The sequence below is a fragment of the Lagenorhynchus albirostris genome, chromosome 2 (genome assembly GCF_949774975.1).
Source record: "Lagenorhynchus albirostris chromosome 2, mLagAlb1.1, whole genome shotgun sequence".
Taxonomy (NCBI): Eukaryota; Metazoa; Chordata; class Mammalia; order Artiodactyla; family Delphinidae; genus Lagenorhynchus; species Lagenorhynchus albirostris.
In genome coordinates, this window is record NC_083096.1 from 169,520,179 (window position 1) to 169,540,977 (window position 20,799).

Below are 20,799 nucleotides of genomic sequence, written 5' to 3' on the forward strand. Positions count from 1 at the left end.
TTTTTTACAAAGGCATTATACATGGAACCTTAATATATAAAGCTGAAACTTTTCAAGTCTCAGTTTCCTTATCTGTAAAATGGAATAATGATCATTCCAACTTTGTAGGTATATTGTAAAGGGTAAGTAACTTGATACCAGTGGGGTATCAAGTTACTTACTTAGAACAGTGTCTGTCACATAGTAAAGTGCGCAATGCACGTCAGGCTGATGATGACCCTTAATGTCATCATTATTACTTAAACAGAGGTCATGTATGTTTTAAGACGTCCCCACCTCAGACTTTGAGACACCACCTCAGAGTCTGAAGACTATGAGAAGGTTAAAACCACTGGCCCTGCTGCTCTCTAATGCTCTTCTTTCTAGACCTGACATTTGATGCAAACTTGATACCCCACTGTGTGTGATGTCCAAGGCTAGGCCTTGGGGGACTTCTTTGGCAGGAGTGGATTTATCATGAAACTCTTGAAGCTGGCCGCTCTCCCTTCTGAGATGGACAACATTCTGCCTATGGAATGTGTATCTCTCTAAATAAACTTGATTTCACTTTAAAAGAGAAAGAAAGAAACTCGTGAAGCTTACACATCAGGACATATTATTTGCATGAGATTATATATTTTTATAAAATTTACAAAATTAAGGTATTTCAACCACAGTCAATTCAGATCACTGTCTCTTTCCACCCCGATCTCCTCCATTGCACCTCTCTTCAGATGGTCACGGGCATTTTTGAAATCTGGCTAAGGGGAGGTGGCTTTGGGTTTGGGTTTGGGCTTGGGTTTGGGCTTGGGGGGGATATAATTATGGGGTCCTAGCTCCTTCCAGGTATAGGTTTATTATTTCTAATAAATGCCCCAGAATGCCTTCCAGTAATCCTCCTCATGCCCTCTATGCTGTGATGTGTTGTGATATGAAGGTGCAGAATCAGAGACCATTCATTATGACTGGCCTCACTGGTGTGAGGGTACTGGAGGAGAAATAAGGTTGGAAACATATGAAGCCAGAAGCCAGTCTATGGAAAAGCCTTTCAAATCTTAAAGCTCACATATGTAAGAAATTTGATAGAGGTTATCCCAAGTTTAACAGTCCTTAAGAGAATAAATAATCTTACTAATAACGAATGGCAAAGCTCAAGAAAAAAAGTCTAAATGATCACTAATAAAAAACTAATTTTGGTCAATCATGCAAAAGGAAAGACTGACTTATCTTTCTAGTCCTGTTATAGAAAATATCATATAATGTTGTCTCAGAAATCATAAAAGGGTGTGCAGCCAAAAAAAGTAAGGAAAAAAGTATCATAGAAGAGGTTTAAGCAGTATTTTAATTAAAACGTGCTATTATTTTAAACTTATATTGTTCATGGTATTTGTCAGTTTTTTTGTTTTTCTTTTTTATTTATTTTTGGCTGTGTTGTTTCTTCGCTGCTGCGCGCGGGCTTTCTCTAGTTGCAGAGGGGGGGCCACTCTTTGTTGCGGTGAGTGGACCTCTCATTGCAGTGGCTTCCCTTTGTTGCGGAGCACGGGCTCTAGACGCGCGGGCTTCAGTAGTTGCAGCACGTGGGCTCAGTAGTTGTGGCTCACGGGCTCTAGAGCGCAGACTCAGTAGGTGTGGCACACGGGCTTAGTTGCTCCGCGACATGTGGGTTCTTCCCGGACCAGGGCTCAAAATTGTGTCCCCTGCATTGGCAGGCAGATTCTTAACCACTGCACCACCAGGGAAGTTCCTGTCCGTTTTTTAAACTTTAAAAGTTGTTGGACGTGGAAGCAACTTAAGTGTCCATCAACAGATGAATGGATAAAGAAGATGTGGTGTATATACAAATGGAATACTACTCAGTCATAAAAAAGAATGAAATAATGCTATTTGCAGCAACATACATGGACCTAGAGATCATCCTGCTAAGTGAAGTATGTCAGAAGGAGAAAGACAAATACCATATGGTATCACTTATGTGTGAAATCCAGAATATGACACAAATGAACTTATCTCCAAAACAGAAGCAGACTCACAGACAGAGAACAGACTTGTGGTTGCCAAGGGGGAGGGAGGAAGGATGGAGTGGGACTTTGGGATTAGCAGATGCAAACTATTACATATAGAATCGCTAAACAACAAGATCCTACTGTATAACACAGAGAACTATAGTCAATATCCTGTAATAAGCCATAATGGAAAAGAGTATGAAAAAGAATATATATATGTATGTATATACATATATATATATGTGAATCACTTTGCTGTACAACAGAAATTAACACAACATTGGAAATCAACTATACTTCAATAAAATACATTTTAGAAAAATAAAAATAAAAACTTTTGAATGTAAGAGTATTTGTGCCTTCTGACACTGGAAATGTCAGCATGAAGAACTTGCTTTGAGAGAAAAATAGTATTAATAAAAGTGCTGTTTGGTCTAAAGCTCTTCACCCTAGTTAGCAAAAGGTGTGAATGGAACAGAATGGAATGGAGTAAGTCTTCTGAGAAAGCAGAGCTTTTCTCTGGAGCTGTTTTGACGGAGTAGTTGGGCAATTAGTACTTTTCTCAAAGATGCTAATCCTACTAAAACGCTCTGGGATTTGGGTTTAGAACATCTTATTTTCAGGCTTTATAAGCAGTTCCTGTTTTCCACTGTAGCAGGTAGAAAGCTACACTGGCCTAATGGAAAGGCAGAGAGCATAATCGGAGCGTGAGGTTACATTTCACTGCCCATGAAGCTTTGCTATTTTGTTGCTCAAGTTCTTTACCTCAACTTTAAAAAATGAAACATTATTATACTTTGTGAAATAGTGTTTGCCCCATGGTAAGACCTATAAGAAAGTTTACCATCTGCCTCAAATATTGTAATATGCGTCTGTTATTCAGATTAATACATAGAACTAAATAGACATTTCCATTTGTAAATAGCAGCAAATACACTGGTAGATGAAGTATGGAACCAATGAGCCAAATGTAAATTTTATTTTTCTTTCAGTACACAAAAGTGGTGTTGCTTTTCACAGTCAAACTAAACCAGTCAAAGTACCTTTTGTTGGTTTCTTAAAAGGACTAGAGAACAAACTGATGTATCTTTTCTTTGTTTGTTTGTTTTGGCTGTGCCACCTGACATGTGGGATCTTAGTTCCCTGACCAGGGACCAAACCCATGCCCCCTGCAGTGGAAGTGTGGAGTCCTAACCACTGGACAGCCAGGGAATTCACGACTGATGTATCTTTGCATTAAAAACTTCATGTATGTTTTAAAAATATATATTGCTGGGATTTTTTTCTCATCCTGAATAAATATTCACTTTCAAATTTTTTTGTGTTTATAATTTCATATTTTTAAAGAGGGCCGTCAAAATGTCTATGCTTCAGGACCCAAATAACCTGGCCCTCAGGGAGCTCATAGCCTGGAAACAGCTTCAGATTAAACAAATAAATAAACCAAAAAACAACCATTAAATAAATCCCAATCTTAACAGGAACATGAGGTAGCCTGGGAAGTCAGGAAATGCTTCCCAGAGAAGAGCATTTCTGACTTGGGCTCTGAAGGATGCATAGGAGTTTCCATGCAGAAACTGTGTTAAATGCAGTAATAGTAACTTCCTGGCCCCTTGACTGGGCTCTGTGCCTGAAACATCCCTACCTTTCATGAACTCCATGTCAACCTTTTCATATTTCTAGCAACCACTTCTTTTTTTTTTTTTTCTTTTTACTTTTGGCTGTGTTGGGTCTTTGCTGCACGCAGGCTTTCTCTAGTTGCTGCAAGTGGGGGCTACTCTTCATTGCGGTGCACAGGCTCTAGGTGCGTGGGCTTCAGTAGTTATGGTACGTGGGCTCAGAAGTTGTGGCTCACAGGCTCTAGAGCACAGGCTCAGTAGTTGTGACGCACGGGCTTAGTTGCTTCTTGGCATGTGGGATCTTCCCAGACCAGGGCTCAAACCCGTGTCCCCTGCATTGGCAGGTGGATTCTTAACGACTGCGCCACCAGCAAATCCCTAGCAACCATTTCTTAAGTGTTTGCAACACTCCAGTCACTGGCTATAAGCTTGTCACATGCTTTATCACACATAATCGTCACAATGAACCTACAAAGAGGACACTCTTATGAGCCTCATTTAACTGGTGAGTAATCTGAGTGCAGATAATGATAATAAATAAGGTTGGTAGGTAAGGGGGGTACAGTATTCCCCCGGGTCCCATTTCCTAGCTGTGTACCCCTTAAGCAAGTGACTTAACCCCTCTGTGCCTCAGTTTTCTCATCTACAAATTGGAGACAGTACTAAAGTATCCTACTGGATTGTTGGGAAGGTTAAATTAAAAGAAAGATGTAGGGCTTCCCTGGTGGCACAGTGGTAGAGAGTCCACCTGCCGATGCAGGGGACACAGGTTCGTGTCCCGGTCCGGGAAGATCCCATCCAGAGCCTGTGCTCCGCAACGGGAGAGGCCACAACAGTGAGAGGCCCACATACCAAAAAAAAAAAAAGAAAGATGTAAATTCATTTTTCAAATACCACTGACCTCTGTGTGAGGCATTGGAGATACTTCAGGGAACAAAATAAACAAAAATTCTACCCTTGTGGAACTTACATTCCAGAGAAGGATAAATGGGTAAAATGTATGATGTATTGAATAGTGATAAATATTAAGAAGAAAAAACATAAAGCAAGGCCAGGAGATGTGAAATGTCAGAGAGATGTTGAAATTTTGATAGGATAGCTTGGGAAGGCCTCACAGAGAAGGGTCTTTTAAGTAAAGATCTGAAGGAGTGAGAGAGCCAGCCATGCAGTTCTTTGAAGAATATACTAGGCAGGGAGAATAGCAAGTGCAAAGGCCCTGAGGCAAGAGCATGCCTGGAACAAGCAATAACAGTGTGGAGTGAATGCAGCAAAGGGGAGAGTGATAGAAGATAAGTCAGATCATGTAGGGCCCTAGAGGTCATTGTAAGAACTTTGGCTTTTTCTCTGAGATGAGAACCACTGGGCAAGGCCAGATGCTGCAGGACCAGATAGGAGACCAATTTAATAATAAGTCTAGAAATGATGGTGGCCTGGGGACTTCCCTGGCGGTCCAGTGATTAAGAATCTGCGCTTCCAGGGGCTTCCCTGGTGGCGCAGTGGTTGAGAGTCCGCCTGTTGATGCAGGGGACACAGGTTCGTGCCTCAGTCCGGGAAGATCCCACATGCCGCGGAGCGGCTGAGCCCGTGAGCCGTGGCCGCTGAGCCTGCGCATCCGGAGCCTGTGCTCCGCAATGGGAGAGGCCACAACAGTGAGAGGCCCGCGTACCGCAAAAAAAAAAAAAAAAAAAAAAAAAGAAAAAGAAAAAAAAGAATCTGCGCTTCCACTGCAGGGGGCATGGGTTCAATCCCTGGTTGGGGAACTAAGATCCCGCATGTCACGTGGTGCAGAGAAAGAAAGAAAGGAAGGAAGGAAGAAAGAAAGAAAGAAAAAAGAAAGAAAGAAAGAAAGGAAAGAAAGAAGGAAAGAAAGAAATGGTGGTGGCCTGGACCAGGATTGCAATAGGAAGAAGTAGTCGGATTCTGAACGAACATACTTTGAAGGTACAGCCAATAGGATCTGTTGACAGATTGGACTTGGAGTGTGAAGAAAAGAGATGAGTCAAGGAGGGTACCCTGGGATTTAACCTGAGCATCTGGAAGGATGGAGTTGCCATAAGTGGCAGGGGAAGAACTGTGAGAGGAGCAGGGTTGGGGGAGGATGAGGAGTTCTGTTCTGGACACATTCAGACTGAGATGCCCATTTGACATTCCAGTGGAGAGGACAAGTGGAGGTTGGATCTCCAAGTCTGGAATTGAGGGGGGAAGTGCAGACCGGGCATACAATGTTGGGAGTAGTCAGCACATGGAAAATATGTAAAGCCACAAGATGGGGCAAGAGAGCCACAGGAGTGAGCATAGAAAGAGAAGAGGAGGACCAAATAGGTTGGACAGTGCCCAACCCTTCTGGGGTATTTAGCTGGTACGCATGGTTCTGGAGGAACTGTCCACTAGGGGGCAGTCAATACCAAGACGAGGATGAGGAAACTTGTGTACCCTAGAAACTGCCCCTGGGAGGTGGCAGTACGCCATTCAGCTTAGGGGCTGGGGATGGTGGCAGCTCACCAAGAAACCAAGTACTCAGCATCTTGAGACAGGCTTTGGTCACTTCACTACATGTTCAGGTAACTCTAGAGAAGGACCATTGTCCCCACCAATCAATGCGCTCTTACTGTGTACAATGGGTCAGCCAGACTGGATCATCTCCAAGGGCTCTCTCCCCTCAGACCTTCCTCGAGTCCTGGATATGGGCTGACATTCCTACATCAAGGCTGTCACATCTCATCTGCCACATTCTTTGTGCAACTTACAGTTTGATAAGCTACTAGTAAATAACTATTCATTGTTGCCAGTTCCAAGTCTGGTGCTTTGAATACCTTCACTCTAGAAAAGCCCTGAGACAGGTATAATCATCTCCTTTTATAGACTAGGAAGCCAAATGCAGCGAGATTAGAGGCCTTGTTCAAAGTAGCCCCAGAAATGGCAGGCAAAGTTAGGTGCCCATTTTCAAAGGGCTCCAGACCCCATTCTCTTCCTAGTATATCATCCCACTTTGACCTTGAGTCCAAAAGTACCTGGTCCTATACTAGGAGCTGAGTTAAAGAGGTAAAGGACACACCTCTGCCCTTAAGCAGCTCAGAGCCTAGTAAACACAAAAAACAGAAGTACACTTCAGCATTATAAGAGACAGGGCCATGGAAACAGAGAGGAGGGAACACAGCCTGCTCTGGAGCAGAGAATACGGAGAATACTAAAACTAACTAGTTTTAATAAAGTGAATAAATAATAATAATTAACATTATTATTAATGATAAGTTATTCATAATTTATTGAGTGCTCTCCATTTGCCAAGGACTTTTGTCATGTATTGGCCCATTTACTCTTCACAATAATGCCATGAAGAAGGTAATATTATCATCCCCATTTTACAGATGAAGAAGGTGAGGCACAGGGGTGCTAAATATAACTAGGAAGTGGGGAAGCAGTCTGGCTTCCCAGAGGAGGAATTGTCTGAGCTGAAAGATGAAGTGTGGATAGACCTAGGTGGATGAGGAGAGGCTCAACAGTGTTCCAGGCAGAAGGAGAAGTGTGCACAAAGTTGAGAAGGCTTGGGAAAGCCCACCTTTGTAGTTTTGCCCGGCAACCTGAGACAGTGCCCACCTTTCTGGTCACAGTTGACCCAGTTTCCACACAGGCCAAGCATGGTGGAAAGATTCATTTCACAGCCAAAATGGGCAGAGCCAGAATTTGGACTCTGTGTCTTTCTGCCTTTCAAATCCATGCTCTTTCCATGATAACATGCCTGTGGAACTTCCCTGACCAGGGATCAAACTCGTGCCCTCTGCATTGGAAGCGTTGAGTCTTAACCACTAGACCACCAGGGAAGTGCTCCATGACAACAATCTTAAGCAAGGTTTGTCAACATTTAGTCATGTGGGGAGATAGTTGTTCCCTTTCCACTATCCAGATATTCACAAAGGTTGTTAATATTCTACAACACAAAGGTCGAGGACGAAATAATGAGATCACAATCATTTTTACTGAATTAGAGAAAGAAGGCATCATTAGGTGAACCTAAGCCCTTACAAGTCATTAGATTGGCTGGAAGAAAAATGAAGATTGACAATAGAAACAAAGATAAAAGTAAAATAAACGTGCAAAATAAAACAAGATGTACAAAAAGTATTGTGAGCTCTTATCTAATACATTAGAAATCCCAGGGACTTCCCTGGTGGTCCAGTGGTTAAGAATCCCCCTTCCAATGCATGGGACATGAGTTCAATCCCTGGTCAGGGAACAAAGATCCTACATGCTGCAGGGCAGCTAAGCCCGCGTGCCACAACTACTGAGCCCTCACGCTCAGAGCTCATACTCTCTAGAGCCCATGTGCCACAACTAGAGAGAAGCCTGAGCATCACAATGAAAGATCCCTCATGCCTCAACTAAGACCTGACGCAGCCAAATAAATAAATACTTATTTAAAAAAAAGAAATCCCAGAAAATCTCTCTATATATCCAAGAAAATAACGTCTACCATAAATACTAGTAATATCTTTTTTTGTAATACTATTATCTCCAGATCCCAAGATCACTAAGCCCAATTTGCATTTACTTGGCAAAGAAAACAGTAGACATTTCAGGAACTATCCCAGGGAGGTACAAGTGGCCTAGTACTTGCAAGGGTTTGAGAATGTTAAATTATCCTACACATTATTACATGCATATCATAGGGGGACAGACAGAAACATAACTTTTTCATAATAACTTGAACAGATAAAATCAAAAAATGTTTAGAATTAAAAGAATGAACAGTTGCCCACCATAAAATTATAAAAGGGATTATCTTCATTAAAATTTTAGGTAAAATCTGGTCAGTAGGGACTTCCCTGGTGGCACAATGGTTAAGAATCCACCTGCCAATGCAGGGGACACGGGTTTGATCCTTGGTCCAGGAAGATCCCACATGCTGCAGAGCAACTGAGCCCCTGCGCCACAACTTCTGAGCCTGCTCTCTGGAACCCGCAAGCCATAGCTACTGAGCCCATGCACAGCAACTACTGAGCCCGCATGCTGCAACTACTGAAGCCTGCAAGCCTAGAGCCAGTGCTCCGCAACAAGAGAAGCCACTGCAATGAGAAGCCCGCACACCACAATGAAAAGTAGTCCCGCTTGCCGCAACTAGAAAAAGCCCGCCGACAGTAACAAAGACCCAACGCAGCCAAAAAGGTCTTCGTTGCTGCGTGCGGGCTTTCTCTAGTTGCCTGGTTGCTCCATAGCATGTGGGATCTCCCCTGCATTGGCAGGCGGATTCTTAACCACTGCACCACCAGGGAAGTCCCCATCTTAGATAGTCTTTTACAATATATCAGATCTCTAGGGGAAAAAAAGCCCAAGACTTTCCACAAGGATCACACCAACAGACATCCTTAGATGAACTAAAAAGGGCAGTATGACATCAATACTCCAAGCACCTATATTACTAGAGAAAACAGATTTCAGTGACTCATGGACATGCAGACTGGTCGCTCTGAGTTAGACTTTGAGAATCAGGCATAGTACTATTTCAGCTTATTGGACAAAGATATTCTTTTTTTTTCTCCCCCCCCCCCCGCTTTTTATTGACTTATAATTGACTTACAATATTATGTTAGCTTTAGGTATAAAACATAGCGAGTCAATATTTTTTTACTTTAAGATGTGATCACCACGACAAAGACATTTTCTGATACAGAAAACAAATCCAACAGAAAAAAAAAAAACACTGGATACATAGAACCAGGTTACTCATCTCTGCATGAGCAAGACTCAGTCCTGATCAAACAAGGCGGGTAGCACAAAGTCCTATGCACTTAAAATGGAAATGGTATATAAGGGAAAGGACAAAGCAGGGTCCTCCACTGAGGAGGCAGTGTCTCAGCCTTTGTTAGACTTGCCCTTGAGCAGAGGGCAGGGAACATCTCAACCACAACCCCACCACCCTGGAGACAGCAGCTTCCTCCTGGTCTGAGCTGGCGCTGGGGCTGTGCCGGTGATGTGATGGTTCAAGGATGGCAGTGATTCACTTAGACCAGAAGGGCTAAAATGGAAAGCAGCAGTCCCACATTCAACCACAGGGATGTGGAATAAAATTCACCTTTTATGGCAAGACAAGAAAAATTTAAACAAAAACTCTCCTCTGCCCTTTGGCATTCTCTCCCCCCTCATTGTGGATTGTGTATGTGCATTAGGCATCACCAAACCTCCCCCAATGGCAGGAATACCTGCCCAACTATAAACAGCAACATTCTCCCAGCATCAACAAGACAACTCCTTAAAAGATAACATTCCTTGGCTTCCCTGGTGGCGCAGTGGTTGAGAGTCCGCCTGCCGATGCAGGGGACGCGGGTTCATGCCCCGGTCCGGGAAGATCCCACATGCCGTGGAGCGGCTGGGCCTGTGAGCCATGTCCGCTGAGCCTGCACGTCCAGAGCCTGTGCTCCACAACGCGAGAGGCCACAACAGTGAGAGGCCCACGTACCGCAAAAAAAAAAAAAAAAAAAAAAAGATAACATTCCTCTTGATCTTATAAGGGGTTATATGACCCACCACGATGAAGGTCTAGATTATATAAACTGTCAATAATAAGTCATTTGATGTACAGCCCTCTGCTCAAAAACTTATATAACTGTGTCTTGATTCCTAATGAGTAGAACAGTTCTCAGAACTTTCTGAGATACTGTTCTCTAGTTATAATCCTTAAATTGGCTCAAATAAAATTTTCCATTTCTTTCTTAGATAGACTGATTAATTTTTCATCAACAGGGGAAACTGGTAGGTGGAGGGACAAAGTCAGCCCTATACGATGAATTAAAATCAGTACAATTGCCAGTAAGTTGGAGCTTACAAAAAGGACATCCTGAAGTTATCTTGAATTCTGATCCACAGGCAGTAGTCAATGGCCTAATAATTTGGTACCCAAAGTGGAAAACAAATAATTGTCTAATAAACAGATAACCAGTATGGAGAACACCAATATCAGAGAATATACATTAGGTTTGACAATCTTACATATTAGGAGACCATATCTCAGCACCCAGAAATATAAAACTCAAAAAGCAAGTTATAATCGGAAGTAGATAAATTAACTGGAACTCTAACATCAAAAATAATTAATTGACAAAATATTAGCTAGATGTGTGTTCCCCAGACAAATATTTGGGCACAAACTCATCAATTAAATGTTCAAGGGAGAGAGGTATTCCTAAAACAGCACATGCTAAAACATTGTCAAATCTGCCAACATTTTCTATGTCACTTGACAGCAGAAAACAATCTGGAAGAACTAACAAAGGCTAAATCTGGTAGATAGACTATGTCAAAGCCATGACTGAGCCACAAAGAAAAAAGAAATGTCTTTGGAGGATACTTTTTCAGGACTGGGATTTGCGGAGATGCTAAATCCACAATATCAGACATAGAGACACTTATTAGTGCCTATGGAACTCCCTAATCACAGACTCAAACCAGGAAACAACCTTTACAGTAAGGAAACAGGTCTAGGCCAATAAGAAGGAAATCAGCAGGAATGGTAAAAAGTTTAATGAACTACTAACGAAAACCTAAATCCAGACTAGGTGTGAAATAAATGGAAGATTGAACAGTGTTCTGATAGAATAAGTAGTCTAAATTACATAATAAACAACTATCCTGACACCCTAGAGCTACAAACAAAATAACCCTATTGAAACCCTGTGGGGCCTTCCCAGTTATAAAAACTTTGTTTCTAGTTTGTAAGATTTCAAAGGGAAGGAAGGAAATGCAGAAACAAAGGAGGAGCAGTCAAGAAACATTAATGCAGTGATAAAGCAGGGGCCTGGTTCCTCCTCAAGGGATAGATAGACATCACAATATATCTTTGAGTTCTTCTGTAGGAACTCAGGCTCCCACCCTGGTGGGGGATAATAACTTCTGGCTGAGCACAAGTTCCCTGGAGTACCATCCTGTTACCTCACCACCAACCAATCAGAAGAAAGTCACACACTCCGCAGCCCTCACCCTAAATTTTGCCTTTAAAAACTCTTCCCCAAAAACCATCAGGGAGTTTGGGGGTTTTGAGCACAAGCCACCCGTTTCCCTTGCTTGGTCTTTGCAATAAACCTTTCCCTGCTCCAATCCAGCGTTTCAGTTTGTTTGGCCTTACTGTGCTTGGGGAAAAGGAACTTGGGTTTGACAACACTGAAATCAAGTTTAAACACATTAAACTTAAAGATTATGGGGAATAAGTGTACAGATACAAGATTCTTCTGGTATCTCTTTCAGAATAGAAAAACATTTACATTGACAACTCTCAATAGCTTCACTATTAACTGTCCTAATTATCTGACATAATGTGCCCAGTTTTCCTGTAAATAGACTGACCATAACCTAATAGGTTGACTTCACTACCTGATTGCCAAGGTGATAAACACCCCGTTTGGATCAAACCATGATTGGATACAGAGCATGGACATTTTACAATAACTAAAATACTCCTATTAGCCCAACTACAACTATCATGACACAAAACAGCTATGGTCCGGTTTCCCATGGAATGAAAGAAAGCCATGTGACCCCTCAGTTAGCCTGGGTGAGGTCAACATAATCTCAAGGGATCTTGAGTGGGGAAATTCACCCTATCAGAAAAATGTCAATAAGAACAGAGCACCAGACAGGGACCTTGTGGGCCTGAGCCTTAGAGCCTCATCTCAGAGGCATCTACTAAGAGTAGACCCAATTGGAATGATAATGCCTACCTCAAAGGAGACAAGTCAACTAAAACATGGGGAAGATTTATACCAACATCGTCAAGGGATTCATGGACCATTAGCAAGAGTGAAAAACAGAACAGACCTAAGAGTGGACATCACAAATGCTCATAGACCTGGGCATGGTACGCTGAAGAGAAACATGGAACAATTACAACAAAGCTACAATGGATGGAGCTATGTCTCTTCCTGGACTGGCTACACTATGTGCCATGGGCATTTGTGGGACTCTTGATATAACTTCAGTGATTAGACACATTGCAATGTTACCAAATATTTAAAGAATAGGCCTTGTTGAGATAGCCTCATCCACTAGAGGGTAGACAGCAGAAGCAAGAAGAACTACAATCCTGCAGCCTGTGGGGAAAAAACCACATTCACAGAAAGATGGACAAGATGAAAAGGCAGAGGGCTATGTACCAGATGAAGGAACAAGATAAAACCCCAGAAAAACAACTAAATGAAGTGGAGATAGGCAACCTTCCAGAAAAAGAATTCAGAATAATGACAATGAAGATGATCCAGGACCTCGGGAAAAGAATGGAGACAAAGATCGAGAAGATGCAAGAAACGTTTAACAAACACCTAGAAGAATTAAAGAACAAACAGAGATGAACAATACAATAACTGATATGAAAACTACACTAGAAGGAATCAATAGCAGAATAATTGAGGCAGAAGAACAGATAAGTGACCTGGAAGACAGAATGGTGGACTTCACTGCTGTGGAACAGAATAAAGAAAAAAGAATGAAAAGAAATGAAGACAGACTAAGAGACCTCTGGGACAACATTAGACACAACAACATTCACATTATAGGGGTCCAAGAAGGAGAAGAGAGAGAGAAAAGACCCGAAAAAATATTTGAAGAGATTATAGACAAAAACTTCCCTAACATGGGAAAAGAAATAGCCACCCAAGTCCAGGAAGTGCAGCGAGTCCCATACAGGATAAACCCAAGGGGAAACACACTGAGACACATAGTAATCAAATTGGCAAAAATTAAAGACAAAGAAAAATTATTGAAAGCAGCAAGGGAAAAAAAGACAAATAACATACAAGGGAACTCCCATAAGGATAACAGCTGATTTCTCAGCAGAAACGCTACAAGCCAGAAGGGAGTGGCATGATACACTTAAAGTGATGGAAGGGAAGAACCTACAACCAAAATTACTCTACCCAGCAAGGATCTCATTCAGATTCCTTGGAGAAATCAAAAGCTTTACAGACAAGTAAAAGCTGAGAGAATTCAGCACCACCAAACCAGCTCTACAACAAATGCTAAAGGAACTTCTCTAAGTGAGAAACACAAGAGAGGAAAAGGACCTACAAAAACAAACCCAAAACAATTCAGAAAATAGTCATAAGAACATACATATCAATAATTACCTTAAACGTGAATGGATTAAATACTCCAACCAAAAGACACAGGCTTGCTGAATGGATACAAAAACAAGACTCATATATATGCTGTCTACAAGAGACCCACTTCAGACCTAGGGACACATACAGACTGAAAATGAGGGGATGGAAAAAGATATTCCATGCAAACGGAAATCAAAAGAAAGCTGGAGTAGCAATACTCATATCAGATAAAATAGACTTAAAAATAAAGAATTTTACAAGAGACAAGGAAGGACATTACATAATGATCAAGAGATCAATCCAAGAAGAAGATATAACAATTATAAATATATATGCACCCAACATAGTAGCGCCTCAATACATAAGGCAACTGCTAACAGCTATAAAAGAGGAAATCAACAGTAACACTATAGTAGTGGGGGACTTAACACCTCACTTACACCAATGGACAGATCATCCAAAATGAAAATAAATAAGGAAACCAAGCTTTAAATGACACAATAGACCAGATAGATTTAATTGATATTTATAGGACATTCCATCCCAAAACAGCAAATTACACTTTCTTCTCAAGTGCGCACGGAACATTCTCCAGGAAAGATCACATCCTGGGTCTCAAATCAAGCCTCAGTAAATTTAAGAAAATTGAAATCATATCAAGCATCTTTTCTGACCACAACGCTATGAGATTAGAAATGATTTACAGGGGAAAAAAACGTAAAAAACACAAACACATGGAGGCTAAACAATACGTTACTAAATAACCAAGAGATCACTGAAGAAATCAAAGAGGAAATCAAAAAATACCTAGAGACAAATGACAATGAAAACACGACGAACCAAAACCTATGGGATGCAGCAAAAGCAGTTCTAAGAGGGAAGTTTATAGCTATACATGCCTACCTCAAGAAAAATCTCAAATAAACAATCTAACCTTACACCTAAAGGAACTAGAGAAAGAAGAACAAACAAAACTCAAAGTTAGCAGAAGGAAAGAAATCATAAAGATCAGAGCAGAAATAAATGAAATAGAAACAGAAAACAAGAGCAAAGATCAATAAAACTAAAAGCTGGTTCTTTGAGAAGATAAACAAAATTGATAAACCATTAGCCAGACTCATCAAGAAAAAGAGAGAGAGGACTCAAAGCAATAAAATTAGAAATGAAAAAGGAGAAGTTACAACAGACACCGCAGAAATACAAAGCATCCTAAGAGACTACTACAAGCAACTCTATGCCCATAAGATGGACAACCTGGAAGAAATGGACAAATTCTTAGAAAGGTATAACCTTCTAAGACTGGACCTGGAAGAAATAGAAAATATGAACAGAAAAATCACAAGTAATGAAATTGAAACTGTGATTTAAAATCTTCCAACAAACAAAAGTCCAGGACCAGATGGCTTCACAGGTGAATTCTATCAAACATTGAGAGAAGAGCTAACATGTATCCTTCTCAAACTCTTCCCAAAAAATTGCAGAGGAACACTCCCAAACTCGTTCTACGAGGCCACCATCACCCTGATACCAAAACCAGACAAAGATACTACAAAAAAAGAAAATTACCAACCAATATCACTGATGAATATAGATGCAAAAATCATCAACAAAATACTAGCAAACAGAATCCAACAACACATTAAAAGTATCATACACAATGATCAAGTGGGATTTACCCCAGGGATGCAAGGATTCTTCAGTATACACAAATCAATCAGTATGATACACCATATTAACAAATTGAAGAATAAAAACCATATGATCATCTCAATAGATGCAGAAAAAGCTTTTGACAAAATTCAACACCAATTTATGTTAAAAACTCTCCAGAAAGTGGGCATAGACAGAACCTACCTCAACATAATAAAGGCCATATACGACAAACCCACAGCAAACATCATTCTCAATGGTGAAAAACTGAACACATTTCCTCTAAGATCAGGAACAAGACAAGGATGTCCACTCTCACCACTATTATTCAACATAGTTTTGGAAGTCCTAGCCATGACAATCAGAGAAGAAAAAGAAATGAAAGGAATACAAATTTGAAAAGAAGAAGTAAAACTGTGACTGTTTGCAGATGACATGATACTATACATAGAGAATCCTAAAAATGCCACCAGAAAATCACTAGAGCTAATCAATTAATTTGGTAAAGTTCCAGGATACAAAATTAATGCACAGAAATCTCTTGCTTTCCTATACACTAATGATGAAAAATCTGAAAGAGAAATTAAGGAAACACTCTCATTTACCATTGCAACAAAAAGAATAAAATATCTAGGAATAAACCTACCTAGGGAGAAAAAAGACCTGTATGCAGAAAACTATAAGACACTGATGAAAGAAATTAAAGATACCAACAGATGGAGAGATATACCATGTTCTTGGACTGGTAGAATCAATATTGTGAAAATGACTATACTACCCAAACCAATCTACAGATTCAATGCAATCCCTATCAAATTACCAATGGCGTTTTTTACAGAACTAGAACAAAAAATTTTAAAATTTGTATGGAGACACAAAAGACCCCGAGTAGCCAAAGCAGTCTTGAGGGAAAAAAATGGAGCTGGAGGAATCAGACTCCCTGACTTCAGACTATACTACAAAGCTACAGTAATGAAGACAATATGGTACTGGCACAAAAACAGAAATATAGATCAATGGAACAAGATAGAAAGCCCAGAGATAAACCCATGCACCTATGGTCAACTAATCTACAACAAAGGAGGCAAGGATATACAATGGAGAAAAGATAGTCTCTTCAATAAGTGGTGCTGGGAAAACTGGACAGCTACATGTAAAAGAATGAAATTAGAACACTCCCTAACACCATACACAAAAATAAACTCAAAATGGATTCAAGACCTAAATGTAAGACCGGACACTATAAAACTGTTAGAGGAAAACATAGGAAGAACACTCTTTGACGTAAATCACAGCAAGATCTTTTTTGATCCACCTCCTAGAGTAATGGAAATAAAAACAAAAATAAACAAACGGGACCTAATGAAACTTAAAAGCTTTTGCACAGCAAAGGAAACCATAAACAAAATGAAAAGACAACCCTCAGAATGGGAGAAAATATTTGCAAATGAATCAATGGACAAAGGATTAATCTCCAAAATATATAAACAGCTCATGCAGCTCAATATTAAAGAAACAAACAACCCAATCCAAAAATGGGCCAAAGACCTAAGTAGACATTTCTCCAAAGAAGACATACAGGGCTTCCCTGGTGGCGCAGTGGTTGAGAGTCCACCTGCTGATGCAGGGGACACAGGTTTGTGCCCCGGTCCACATGCCGCGGAGCGGCTTAGCCCGTGAGCCATGGCCGCTGAGCCTGCACGTCCGGAGGCTGTGCTCTGCAACGGGAGAGGCCACAAGAGTGAGAGGCCCACGTACTGCAAAAAAAAAAAAAAAAAAAAAGACTGGTACCCTCACAAGAAGAGGAGAGGACACACAGGGGCATACACAGGAAAGAAGACACTGTGAAGACAGAGGTAGAATATGGAGTTATGCTGTGATAAGCCGAGGAACACCAGGAGCCACCAGAAGCTGGAAAAGGCAAGGAAGGATCCTCCCTTAGAGCCTTCAGACAGAGTGTGGCCCTGCAGACAACTTGATTTTGGACTTCCAGATTCCAGAACTGAAATCGTGCAACTCAGATTGGAACTTGAACCCATCGGCCTTTAATTGAGATCACACACCTGGTCTCAGGACTTAATGAAGCTCAAGTTCTTGATGTCTCTCTGCAGAAAGAATTCAGTGAGAGACTATTTACAATAGCCAGGACATGGAAGCAACCTAAATGTCCTTCAACAGATGAATGGATAAAGAAGATGTGGCACATATATACAATGGAATATTACTCAGCCATAAAAAGGAACGAAATTGAGTTATTTGTAGTGAGGTGGATGGACCTAGAAACTGTCATACAGAGTGAAGTAAGTCAGAAAGAGAAAGACAAATACCGTATGCTAACACATATATATGGAATCTAAAAAAAAAACAGTTTCTGAAAACCTAGGGACAGGACAGGAATAAAGTCGCAGACATAGGGAATGGACTTGAGGACACGGGGAGGGGGAGGGGTAAGCTGGGACAAAGTGAGAGAGTGGCAAGGAAATATATACACTACCAAATGTAAAATAGCTAGCTAGTGGGAAGCAGCCGCATAGAACAGGGAGATCAGCTCAGTGCTTTGTGACCACCTAGAGGGCTGAGATAGGGAGGGTGGGAGGGAGATGCAAGAAGGAGGGGATATGGGGATATATGTATACATATAGCTGATTCACTTTGTTATACAGCAGAAACTAACACAACAATGTAAAGCAATTATACTCCAATGAAGATGTTAACAAAAAAAAAGAAAAAAAATTCAGTGAGAGACAAAGTGATAGGTAAGAAGTGGATTTATTTAGAGAGAAACACACTTTACAGACAGAGTGTGGGCCATCTCAGAAGGCGAGAGGCCCCAACATATGGCATGGTTAGTTTTTATGGGCTGGGTAATTTCATAGGCTAATGAGTGGGAGGATTATTCCAATTATTTCAGGAAGGGGTGGGGATTTCCAGGAATTGGGCCACCGCCCACTCTTTAACCTTTTATGGTTGGCCTCAGAACTGTCATGGTTCTGGTGGGTGTGTCATTTAGCTAATGTGTTACAATGAGCGTAAAATGAGGCTCAAGGTCTACTGGAAGTAGAATCTTCCACCATCATGGACCTAGTTGGTTCTAACCAGTTTTTGTCATGTCCTATGTCATTCTTTTAAAGTTTGCGTCTTGCCCCCTTCCCTCCTGTTTCATAACTATAAAAGAATAAATTTCTATTGTTTTTTAAAAAGAATTTTTAAATAAATTTATTTATTTATTTTTTGGCTGCATTGGGTCTCCATTGCTGCATGCAGGCTTTCTCTAGTTGTGGAGAGTGGAGGCCATGTGGGCTTCCCATCGTGGTGGCTTCTCTTGTTGTGGAGCACAGGCTCTAGGCGCACAGGCTTCAGTAGTTGTGGCCTGCGGGCTCAGTAGTTGTGGCACTCAGGCTCAGTAGTTGTGGCGCACGGGCTTAGTTGCTGCACGGCATGTGGGATCTTCCTGGACCAGGGCTCAAACACGCATCTCCCGCATTGGCAGGAGGATTCTTAACCACTGCACCATCAGGGAAGCCCTAAATTTCTATTGTTTTAAGCTATCCAGTTGGCAGTAATTTAACATGACATCCCTTGGAAACCAGTACAGACAGAAAGGGAAGTCTCCGTGTAAGAATCCTGATCCTTATACCATTTGCTTCCACAGCAAGAATGCATACTGTCCTTCGCTCTCCTAATGCCTGAGGGTCAGAATCTAGCCAGAAGAGGATCCAATCCACAGTGATGGTCTAGGTAGTGGCTGAAGAGAAAGAGGAGGAGACTAATGGACTCTCATAGTCACTACCCAGAAGTGAAGGCATCCTGGCCTTTCACCCCACCCAAAATGAATATGTGTGTGTGTGTGGCTGGTGTATTAATAGAAAGGTTTATTTTAAGTGGAAAAGATACTATTATATTGGGTAATCCTTTATTATATTGAATAATTCTATAATTAATATAAGTAATTTCCGAAAGGTCAATTCCCACATTATTACACTAAAGCCAATGGAGTGAATATGACATGACTTATGTTATATTCATGGTATATATAACATGGGCTTGGCTCCTCCGCCCATTGACCCATTGTCAGTGAATAACTCCCTGGTGTACCAATTCCCACTGTAGATGTTAAAGTGAGACTCAGCTCTAGAATATGATCATACACATGCTGATCCAGAGTGGTGGCAGGGCAAAGTGTCAATATAGTGTCCACAGTGTCCCCACGAATAGTACTTCATGGTTGAGGTACCCATCCTCCTCTTCTTCAGGTGGTGAGACACTCCAACACTCCAGTTCCATTTTTATTTATTTATTATTTATTTATTTGTTTGTTTGGTTTTGGCCACGCTGTGGCTTGCGGGATCTTAGTTCCCCAGCCAGGGATTGAACCTGCCCCCCCGACCCCCACAGCACCCTGCAGCAGTGAAAGCGCCAAGTCCACTGGACCACCAGGGAATTCCCTTCACTTCTGTTTTTGGCTTGGGATTTTTGCCTTTCCTCCCCACTGGGCCTTTTTTTTTTTTTTGCGGTACGCGGGCCTCTCACTCTTTTGGCCTCTCCCGCTGCGGAGCACAGGCTCCAGACGCGCAGGCTCAGCGGCCATGGCTCACGGGCCCAGCCGCTCCATGCCATGTGGGATGTTCCCAGACCGGGGCATGAACCCGTGTCCCCTGAATCGGCAGGTGGACTCTCAACCACTGCGCCACCAGGGAAGCCCCCGACTGGGTCTTGGAAGAATGGCTGATGATGTCAAAAAACTGCTTGTGCTTTATACATAATTTGTGAGTCTGTATAGGTTTCAAGCCTCCCTCATGTAGGAGAAAGAAGCTACTGCTAACCACAACTCTGGAACATTAATCCTTAATCAGAGAGATGCACATTCATTCATTTAGCAGGCACTTTTAAAATACCTACTATGTGTCAGGCACTGTTCTGTGTGCCAGGAACATAGCAATGAACAAGGCAGCAAGGTTCCTACTCTTGAGGAGCTGACAAATTAGAGAAAGAAGACATAATAAGCAAGTAAAAATTGTGAACGTGATCGCTTCAGATGTGATAAATGTCAGGAGAGAAACAGGGATGTGATAGTTGGGGGTGTGAGACTGTTACCGAGTTAGGTCACATGGACCACCCACTTGGGCCCTAGCCTGGCCGAGGCCCCTTGCCTTGGTAGGGAATATTCTTTTTCTGTTTGGTTCACACAGCCAAAAGTGAAACTGAAGCTGAGAGAGGAGCAGCACAAGCTTTATTCAATGGCCAGAGAATGGAGAACCAGGAACTTAGTTCACAAATCAACTTCTCGCGGGTGGGGTTCGGGGGTGCATCAAGGCAAGATTTAAGGGCAAGGTTAACGAGGGAGAAGCATTTGCATAGGTTTTCAGGGAATGGGCGGGGCTCTTTCTGGGTATGGGTACCACCTTTTTTCCTGCCCTTTAATGGTCCTTTGGCATCTGAGTGAGAAGCTGGTCGAACCATCAT